Raw genomic sequence first — 9,496 nt, 5'->3', positions numbered from 1 at the left:
TTGGAAGGATAAAATCCAGGATGGCATGAGGTGGGAGGAACGGGCTGAGGCAGGCAGCCTGGAACCAAGCAGAGAGCGGGTGTTGAAACTCCCTTTTTATGTGATGCCCTAAGTGAGGAACAGGGCAAGGTGGCCTCAGGGAGCCATGCGGGTGGGGCCGTTTCCTTCTTTCAGTAACTTTCCATGCCACCTGCTAGGTAATTAGAGCTTCTCTTTTAAATGTTTGCCCCTGGGGTCCTGGCCTTCACCTGTCTGTCCTTCTCCTGTAATTCACTGCTATATGGCACTTGAGCAGTCAGCTGTTGCGGCGGCGTAGCTCGGGGGAGGCCTGGGTACACAACATCCACATGTGGGCAATTACACATCTACTCATTACTCACATTCTTTGGCACAGATTTTCACATACATCAGGCATTTCCATCATCCCCAGTTCCTCTTCCTAGATCCTCTGACCTCTCACCTTAGCCCCTGGGGAAATTTTTCTCCAGTTCCTTGGGTACTGAGAACAGAGGATCCTTGCTGTTTGGACCTCAGTTTCCCCTCGTTCCGATTCTAACCTGAGGCCTGTTCCACATTGCTAGTGTGCCCTTTGGAAAAACAGTAGCAATAGACCTCAGGCACCATACATGATTCAAGACCTCCTTCTTTGGAATGCCAACTAAAGGAAGCGTTCCTAAATGCAGAAAAATCCGGTGCATAAAGGTGTTCGTCTTAGAAATAGTTTTGAGAACAAAGAGTGAAAAAGTGTGAACTGGAATGTCCAAAAGGGAATGATGAAGTGGACCACGGCATTTCCTTGGATAGACTGCAATGCAACAGTTTTTAATACTAGTTACAAAGGTCAGTTAAGAACATGGAAATGCTACTGATTAGACACCAAGGGGAAAAAATAGAATACAAAATGATATATACAGTATGATTAAAACTATGTAAATAAAAACACACATAGGAAGTTTAGAGACAAACCTCGAAAATGTCAACAGTGGCTGTGTTTGGATTGTGGGATCCGAGGCATTTTTTTTTCCTGTTTCCCAAATTTTCTGTAATGAGATTATATTGATCTTACAATGGAAAAAATGCATATAATAAAAAATAACCTTTTAGAACCCTGAAACCTAATTTGACGGTTCCCTTCTTTTCTCAGACTTTCAAGGATGAGGCCGTCCTGGTCCTGCCTCTGTTCCCCTCAGTCCTTTGTGGCCTGGGCTCTGTCTTTTGATCTGGAGAAGTTCACAGAAGGAAGCCAGAGCCTCCACTGGGAACCAGACCCTCTTCCTGGGGTGGGGCAGGCAGGGCTCTGTCCTGGGGCGTTGGCATTTACAATGTACAAAAACTATTAAATACGATTTTAAACTTAGCATACAGTGAGTAGGGGAAGCTACCAGAAAGTTCTTGAGGCCCATTCCCACAGCCTGTCCTTGACATTAGTCATGAAGGCCTTGAGGTAGGCTCAAGAGGGTGGGGCCTCCTTTGGGCCCCTCTGGCTGAGTGCCCTGCCCTGGCACACCGAGAGTGGACTTCCAGGCCATGGGGAAATTAGCACCATCAAAGATAGGGGGAAACTGCCAGATTGCTGCCCCAAGGAGGCATACGAGCCATGGCGGGGTGACCTTCCTTCCCGACAGAGCTCAGGGGTCAGTCTCTGGCACCTGAGAGGTGTTCCAACAACAGCAGAGGGGGATTATGATCTGGCATAGTGAAACAGGGCTTTGGCTGCAGAAACAGGACAGCCAGCGTGGGTTATAGCTGACTCTCCGCAGGATGAATGATTAGGGAGAAAAACCCCAATGGTGTTGCAATACTATTGTTTTGCACAGCTGTGGATCCAGGTGTGGAGAAGACCACCTTTTCCCAACCTATGCTAGGATGGAAAGGCCAGCATCCCTATCTGAAGGTTCAAGCTGTCCTCAAATTCTCCCTAGAATGTGTATGTTTCAGGCCCCCTGGGGGGAACGATGCTGAAGGGATCCCAAGGGGTACGAGAAGGGGGGCAGAAATGGGAGACTCCCATGTCCTAAATGGTAACCATTTAGGTCAGGTCAGGTCCCTTCTCCCTAGACTCTCCCTCCCTAGGGACTCACGCCAGCCAAAGGCTTCAGGTCCCACCCACGCAGGGACTCACAGGTTGATATCTGCGGCCCGTCCTCTAGACACAATCCTTACTGTGTCCTGCTAACAAATAGCTGTTGAGCACCCTCCGTGCGTCAAGCCAGGATCCAATAGTAATTCGACCAAGGCCCTGCTCTGGGGCGCTTGCATTCTGCTGACATCTCAAAGGCACCTCAAACCCACCATGTGCTGAAGGCTGGCACTTACGGAGGCAGGCTTGGTTTTAGACACTTTACGGGTACAGGCACACCTTGTAGATATTGTGGTTCTAGTTCCAGACCATCACAATAAAGTGAATATTGCAATTAAGCCAGTCAATGCATTGTTTGGTTTTCCAGTGCATACAAAAGTCATGTTTATAGCACACGGCGTTCTATTAAGCATGCAATAGCATTATGTCTTAATAAAACAATGTATATACCCTAACGGAAAAATACTTCATTGCTAAAGAATGTTAACCATCCTCTGAGCTTCCGGCAAGTTGTAATCACTGATCGCATCACCATGACAAATATAACGAAAGAGTTTAAAATATTGTGAGATTACCAAAAAGTAACACGGAGACAGGAAGTGGGCAAATGTTGGGAAAACGGTGCCGGTGGACTTGCTCAATGCCAGGTTGCTACGAACCCTGAATTTGTAAGAAATGCAATATCTGCAGAGCATAATAAAGCGAAGCACAATAAAATGAGAAATGCCTATATAAACGTGTTTTATCTTCACAACAGCTCTGTGACCTAGAGCTATTACTTTCCTCAGTTTCAGACAAGAAAATCTATAAAGAGGTTAAGGGACTTGTCTGATGTCGCAACACTGCTGAGCGCAGGGCTGTGCTGGGGCGAGGGCAGCCGGATGCTCAAGGCCACCCCCTCACTCCAACATCTTGGCTTTGCTCCAAACAAGAATTGTGATTTCCCTCTCAGACTGCCTCCCTACAGGTCACCAATATCTACCCGGTGACATAGAATGAGAGCCCAGAAATGCCGTTGACCCCTTGCTCACCCTCACCTCCATGTGCTTTCAATCACCAAGCTTTGCTGATGGTGCCTTTGAAGTTTTCCTTCAAGAGGCAGAAGGGGGTGTGCTTTCACTCACCATTGTGTCCCCAGTGCTCGACACCTGACACCTATCGTCACCACTCCAGGTGAGTGAATCAATGAACTCACACTTGTGTTGGCCTGGGGGGATGGAATCCCCTACTTCTGGGTGCATCCCTTTGGTCTGGATGGAGGAGGAGGAATCCAGAAGCAAATCATGACTGAGATGGAATGACTTGTCAGGTTTGGTAGATGGGAACCAAACCAGTGGATTTAGATAAACAAACAAATTTATTTTGATTTATTTTATCAAAATAAATAGGTAAATGCAATGATTCTAGCACCTGAGGTGGAGAGCAAATTCATGCAACGTGCATCTATTTACTTGTCTGTCTCTATAATCAGAACGCGCAGCAAACAATTATTGAACACTTCCCACGTGGCAGGCAGGTCTCCCCCTGCTTTCCACATGCACCATGTCATCCTTGCCATGACCCTGTGCCTGAGGTATGATTATGTTACAGATGGGGAAACTATGGTTCTCAGAATTCAGTTACTCGGTCAAGGTTATATAGCCATTAAGCAGCAGGACCTGGGTTTGGATCCACACAGTCTGGCTTCAGCTGCATATCCTTAACCAGCGAGCTCTACTTTGCCCCAGGCAGCCACCTTTGCTGAGATCTGCCCTGTCTGCAGCTCCCCAGGACAGCTCTTCCCTGAGGACTAGGCGTTTGCATGTCATGGCTGCCCTCTCTTGGATTCAAGGTAGATTTCAAATGAGAGATGAGGGTCAGTGTTGGTGGTCACTTGAATGTAGCAGGTTTGTCCTCCGGGCATTCTATGCTATGGGCTAGCCGTTCTCCACGGTAGGCAAGGGGAAGCAGAGAGCACTTGTCTCTGAGAGATAAGATGGGGTAGAGGGAAGGGGGGCAGGATCAGACACTTCATGAGCAGAGCAAAAACAGAAACACGCAATCCCAGATAAACCAAAAAATGTCACATCTAGTTCCTCAGAAGACCCAATGGCATATCACGTCCCTGGCTTCTAGGAGATAGTCTGAAATCTGCAATAAATCCCCGTTTTGGCCTTTTCACTGCTATAATTACAGAATGATGGTCAATGAGATAGGCAAAAATACAAACTACAAAAAAGAGAGTTACAGACAGCATTCAATTAACCCTAATCTTACAGCAAAGAGATTGGCTGCAGTCTGCTGTGTGTATGAACAGGCGTGAGCCTGGAAGTATACATGGGGTATGCCTACTCAGATCAGGTGGAAAGAGGTTGAAAGAAGCTTCAATTAAACTAGGTTAAAGGAGAAACTTGAAAGCCACCCAGAAAACACATGAGACTGTGTTATGAAACTAGATTCCAGGTGAAAGGTATGGACACAGAGCTCCCTTTTGGCTGGGCAGACAGATTCCAGCTCTAGTATTCCGACTGGGAGTCACAACGGCTCAGGTTAGACATACCAACCATCTGCAGCCAGGTGCCGTCTTCACTTCCATACCAAGAACTTGAATCTGTAACTACTTAAAAATCCCGAATCTTCCACTACTAAACTCAGTTAGCCTACCACAGTAAATCGCCTTCTCTTGGTTGGGTAAGTGACTTTGCAACCCTAGGAAAATTGCAGATCACTATAGATGGTGAGCTGAATCAAAATCAGAATATTGCTACATTTTCTCAATTTTAACATCTTGGAATTTGGAATGCATTCTGTATCAATGGCATCAAACAATTAGAATGGTGGTGTCATTAAAATAATGTTATACTTTATAATTGAAAGAGTCTTAGATCCCATGAAATATGGCATTCTTTTCATGGTAACTTCAGGAGCAAGTGTTGAATCATCATGATAATCAGTGTGTTATTTAAAGAACTTGAAACAGGGGTGCCTGGGTGGCTCAGTCGGTTAAGCATCCAACTTGATTTCAGCTCAGGTCACGGTCTCAGGGTTGTGAGATTGAGCCCCGTGTCAGGCGTGGAGCCTGCTTAAGATTCCTTCTTCCTCTGCCCTTCCCCCCAAATAAATAAAAATAGAGAACTTGACACATTGAAGAAAATCTAACATATCAGAGAACCTGGCAAATTGAACATGCAGTTTCAATTTGGAATGTTTAAGAAGATATCATCAATTAAGTTTGTAGGAAGTCTTTGAACGTTGTATTACTAGGGTACAGTCTAACCCCAAAGTATAATCACTTAAAGTTGATAGAAGTCAGTAGCGAGCTTTTCACAGCTGCAGGCCAAGCAGCTTTGCTATGGGAGGTCTTCTAGGGAGTGGGCTCCTTCTCTCCTTTGGCTCTGACATGGCCTGTGTTATTTTCATCAGTGTGGTTGATACTGGCTCACCACCACACCCAAGGGAAGTGGGAAAGAAGTGGCTCTGCTGCAAGTGTCTGAAAGGCAATGATCTGGTTGTAGCATACGTCATATCTACTCACATCCCACTGGCCCTGACTTAGTCACATGGCCACAGATGGCTGTGAAATATAGTCTATTGTTGGGCAGACATATGTCCAGCAAAAGCGCAGAGGTTTTAACTAAAGACAAAGAGGGGAGAATTAACACTAGAAAACATTTGGTAGTCATCCACGATGAATCTTAAGAAACCTCTTTCACTCGGCTTATGAAATTTTAATAATTGCTTAAAGGCTTAGAAAGATTTCGCTTGTCAGTTTTATAAGTTTGCACATTGGATGCTTGAAGTGTTTCCGAGAAACATATATTTTAATTTTAAATGCATTTAAAATGTTTTAGAGAATTAAATAATAAGTTCCTAAATAGGGCTAATAACTTAGGAGGACTTACTACTTAAACTTAGTCAATTTGACATTAATTGGACAAAAAAATGAAAGTGATTAATATTATTTTAACATAAAAATTACTAGACATAAATAACGGTAAGACTTGTGAATTAAACATAAAGACGTTGGAAGAACCTGGGTTTTTAAATATTACAACTCTTCAGGTTGGCTTCTTTTACTCAGTAATATGCATTTAAATTTCCTTTATGTCTATTCATGCCTTGATAGGTCGATTGCCTTTTCATTGCTCTATAATATTCCAGTTTGGGGATGTATTGTAGTTTCTTTATTCCCTGGTGAGGATCATCTTGATTGCTTCCAAGTTTTGGCAATTATGAATAAAGCTGTTATAAAAACGTGCGTGCTGGGTAAATACCAAGGAGCGTTATTGCTGGATCATATGGTAAGAGTACGTTTAGTTTTATAAGTAATTGCCAAACTGTCTTTCAACTTGGCTGTACCATTTTGCATCACCATCAATGTTAAGTGAGAGTTCCCGTTGCTCCACATTCTCACCAGCATTTGGTGTTGCAGGTGTTCTGGATTTTGACCACTCTAATAAGTGTGTAGCAATATCTCATTGTTGTTTTAATTTGCATTTCCCTGGTGATGCATGATGTGGAGAATCTTTTCATATGCTTAGCCATGTATATATCTTCTTTGGTGAAGTATCTGTTAAAGTCTTTGGCCCATTTTTCTTGGTATCAACAAATTTCCTCAATATTGATGGAATACGAGATTTTATGTGCAACACATTGACTTTAGTATTACAGAATGTAACCTGTAATAAAGGTTATCTTACACCATAAGATAAGCTATCTTATGGTGTTACTCTTTGCCTATCTGTTCTAAGCTATGATCTGTTGCACCAACAGAACCCCTTTCCCCATACTTTTTTTAAAAAGACTTTTATTTATTTATTTGACAGAGAAAGAGTACAAGCAGGGGGAGCAGCAGGCAGAGGGAGAGGGAGAAGCAGACTCCCCGCTGAGCAGGGAACCTGATGCAGGACTTGATCCCAGGACCCTGGGATCGTGGCCTGAGCCAAAGGTAGACACTTAACTGACTGAGCCACCCAGGCGTCCCCATAGCTTTTTACTATGTACTTACACAGATGATTTCTTTCCCTTAGGCAAGGTGAAAAAAACACAAAAAATTCCCACCAGTAAAAAAAATGCTAACCCAAATTCTGAGTTTCAGCATAAGATAACACCAGAAATAGGTTACAGGTGACTTTTAATCTTTTACCTGAATAGTATTCCACGAGGTTACAGTGTGGGCCAAAAGAAGACACAGTTTTCTCATTAAACTTTTGTTGTAATGGGTCCCAAATTCGGCGACAGATTTTTGGTCAAGTTTTTTCCATGAAAAAGTACTCATTTTAAAAAACTAATAACTTAGGGGCGCCTGGGTGGCACAGCGGTTGAGCGTCTGCCTTCGGCTCAGGGCGTGATCCCGGCGTTATGGGATTGAGCCCCGTCAGGCTCCTCTGCTGTGAGCCTGCTTCTTCCTCTCCCACTCCCCCTGCTTGTGTTCCCTCTCTCGCTGGCTGTCTCTATCTCTGTTGAATAAATAAATAAAATCTTAAAAAAAAAAACTAATAACTTAAAACTGCCACACATACACACACACCACACACCACACCCACATGGTCCACAAAACATTCTCCTTTCCTTCTGAAGCTTTTACGATGCACTGTTATCACTAGCCAGTCTTTTACTATTAAACTTAAATGGCCAATTGACACAAACAGTTCTGATGCTCTCCCACCACTGATTACGACTGGGGTGGTAGGTATTGGGGATAATATTCGTTTAGCCTTCTGAGCTTTCTGGGCAGATTTGGTGACCTTGCCAGCTCCAGCTGCCTCCTTGTCCACCGCTTTGATGACACCCACAGAAACTGCCTATCTCATGTCACAAACAGCAAAACGGCCCCCGGGAGGATAATCAGAGAAGCTTGCAATACACTTAGGCTCACCAGGAACCATATCAATGATGGAAGCATCACCAGATTTCAAGAATGTGGGGCCTTCTTCCAGCTTTTTTCCAGAACAATCAATCTCCTTAGCTCAACAAACTTGCAAGCAATGTGAGCCGTGTGACAATCCAGCACAGGTGCATATCCACCACTCATGTGGCCTGGATGGTTCAGGATAATAACTTGAGCCATGAAACCAGCTGCTTCCATGGGTGGGTCATTTTTGCTGTCACGAGTCACATTGCCATGCTGACCATCTTTGACAGATATGTTCTTGACCTTGAAGCCCACATTGTCCCCAGGAAGAGCCTCACTCAAAGCTTCATGGTGCATTTCGACACACTTGACTTCAGTTGTAACCTTGACTGGAGCAAAGGTGACCACCATGCCAGGTTTAAGAAAGCAAGTCTCCACTCAGCCCACAGGGACAGTACCAATACCATCAATTTTGTAGACATCCTGGAGCGGCAGATGTAAGGGCATGTCAGTTGGACGAGTTGGTGACAGAATGCCATCCAGAGCTTCAGGCAGTGTGGTTCCAATGGCTTTGCCATCTTTTCAGGTGACTTTCCATCCCTCAAACCAAGGCACATTAGCACTTGGCTCCAGCATGCTGTCACTATTCCAACCAGAAACTGGCATAAGTGCTACTCTGTCAGGGTTATAGCCAATTTTCTTAATGTAGATGCTGCCTTCCTTAATGATTTCCTCATATCTCTTCTGGCTATTGGGTGGCTCAGTGGAATCCATTTTGTTAACATCAACAATTAGTTGTTTCGCATCCAGTGTGTAAGCCAGGAGGGCATACTCCCGCCCCTTCTTAGAGATAACTGCTCCAAAAGCACCAGCAGCAACAATCAGGATGGCACAGTCAGCCTAAGATGTGCCTGTAATCACGTTTTTGATAAAGTCTTGATGTCCTGGGACATCAGTGATGGTCACAAAATACTTGCCGGTCTCAAATTTCCTCAGGAAGATATCAATGGTGACGCCACATTCATGTTCAACTTTCAGTTTATCCAAGACTTAGGCATACTTGAAGGAGCCCTTTCCCATCTCAGCAGCCCCCTTCTCAAGCTTTTTGATAGTTCTTTTGTTGATCCCACCACATTTGTAGATCAGATGACCAGTAGTGGTGGACTTGCCTGAATCCACATATCCAATGATGATGATGTTGATATGAGTCTTTTCCTTTCCCATTTTGGTTTAGGTTTAGTGGTGGTTTTCATGACACCTGTGTTCTTGTGGCAAACGTGTTGTGAAAAGGTCCATGGCCTATTTTAAAATCAGGTTGTTCTTTCTTTCATGGTTTGTGCTTTTTGTGTTGTATCTACAAAGGCTACGTATTGTATTTTTCCAATTATAGGATATTCTGGAAAAGGCAAATTCATGGAGACACTAAAAAGTTAGGGAGGAGGGAAGGATGAATAAGTGGAGCACAGAGGATTTTAGGGAAGTGAAAATGCTCTATATGATACTTGATAGTAGGTATATGTCATTATACATTTGTCGAAACCCACAGAACATACAAAACCAGGACTGAGCTATATCCAGGTAGC

At 44.1% G+C, this 9,496-nt stretch overlaps 1 pseudogene; it reads right to left on the bottom strand.

Moving 5' to 3' along the window:
• Nucleotides 1-215: 215 nt before the first annotated feature.
• Nucleotides 216-9,137, bottom strand: LOC100481172 (annotated as a pseudogene).
• Nucleotides 9,138-9,496: the final 359 nt, after the last annotated feature.

This window comes from Ailuropoda melanoleuca, chromosome 1 (genome assembly GCF_002007445.2).
Source record: "Ailuropoda melanoleuca isolate Jingjing chromosome 1, ASM200744v2, whole genome shotgun sequence".
Lineage (NCBI taxonomy): Eukaryota > Metazoa > Chordata > Mammalia > Carnivora > Ursidae > Ailuropoda > Ailuropoda melanoleuca.
The sequence above is the reverse complement of the archived record's forward strand: the minus strand, read 5'-3'. Positions and strand labels throughout refer to the sequence as shown.